The sequence below is a fragment of the Microtus ochrogaster genome, assembly GCF_000317375.1.
Source record: "Microtus ochrogaster isolate Prairie Vole_2 chromosome 14 unlocalized genomic scaffold, MicOch1.0 chr14_random_1, whole genome shotgun sequence".
In the NCBI taxonomy this organism is placed as follows: domain Eukaryota; kingdom Metazoa; phylum Chordata; class Mammalia; order Rodentia; family Cricetidae; genus Microtus; species Microtus ochrogaster.
Genome location: NW_004949096.1, coordinates 32,346,023 through 32,347,381, shown reverse-complemented (window position 1 = coordinate 32,347,381; position 1,359 = coordinate 32,346,023). Strand labels below are relative to the sequence as shown.

The following is a 1,359-nucleotide window of genomic DNA, read 5'->3' as shown; positions in this document are numbered from 1 at the left end:
TATATGAGTACCCCTTATTCTATTTATTTTGTATTTTAAACATAGTTACTTTTTTCATCTGAATTTTTACTAACTCTGTGACTTAAGGTATCTTTTTTCTCTAATGAACATCACGATTTTTTAGATATGAAATAGTGAATGTCTTGAAATCAAGTACAAACTGTCCTCTGACAAAATGAAGAAATCCACTTATAACCACTTTTCGTTCTGAAAACGTAAATTGCATAACAGAAACATATTATTGAGTGGTTGCTACATGAATTTCAAGTAAAAATAACTGTATTCTTTTTCACTGTGTGATATTCACTACAGACACGCCAACAAAGGTCTCTAGGGAACATTCATTACAAATATACCTCTGAGAAACATTCATTGCACATACACCATCAAAGCTCTGTAAGGAATGGCCCTACCATGGTCACAACAAAAAGGATTTTGGGAGAAAGACGTTCTCTCTTTGCCCCATCTACTGCGAGAATGAAGACCATTCTCAGCAATCAGACGGTCGACATTCCAGAAAATGTGGACATCACTCTGAAGGGGCGCACAGTCATTGTGAAGGGCCACAGAGGAACCCTCCGGAGGGACTTCAATCACATCAACGTAGAGCTGAGCCTTCTTGGGAAGAAGAAGAAGAGGCTCTGGGTTGACAAATGGTGGGGCAACAGGAAGGAACTGGCCACCGTCAGAACCATCTGCAGCCACGTTCAAAACATGATCAAGGGTGTTACGCTGGGCTTCCGCTACAAGATGAGGTCTGTATATGCTCACTTCCCTATCCATGTCGTTATTCAAGAGAATGGGTCTTTGGTTGAAATCCGAAATTTCTTGGGTGAAAAATACATCCGTGGGGTTCGGATGAGGACAGGTGTTGCTTGTTCTGTCTCTCAAGCCCAGAAGGATGGATTAGTCCTTGAAGGAAATGATATTGGACTTGTTTCAAACTCGGCGGCTCTGATACAGCAGGCCACAACAGTTAAGAACAAGGATATCAGGAAATTTTTGGATGGTATCTATGTGTCTGAAAAGGGAACAGTGCAGCAGGCTGATGATTAGACCTAAGTTACCAGTTCCAGAAACAAGATCCTGAATTTTAATATGATTTGGGGTGTCTTTTGGGACAATAAAAGACTTGTATTGAAGAAAAAAAAAAGGATTTTGGGATTTTCTTGATAACTTCATCAGGAACATCTTGGTAATTGCTTAGGAATTACTATTAGCAATAGCCATAGCAATCCCCAAGTACAATTTCTCTAAGCTGTCTGAACTCTCTCTTTCACCCCCCCAAAAAAAATCATCCCACATGGAGCTAGGAAGTGTTATTCAATAATCCTTTTGGGGGGGTAATATTTCTTTCAC

At 40.0% G+C, this 1,359-nt stretch overlaps 1 pseudogene; it reads left to right on the top strand.

Moving 5' to 3' along the window:
• Nucleotides 1-448: 448 nt before the first annotated feature.
• LOC101985845 lies at nt 449-1,150 on the top strand (annotated as a pseudogene).
• Nucleotides 1,151-1,359: the final 209 nt, after the last annotated feature.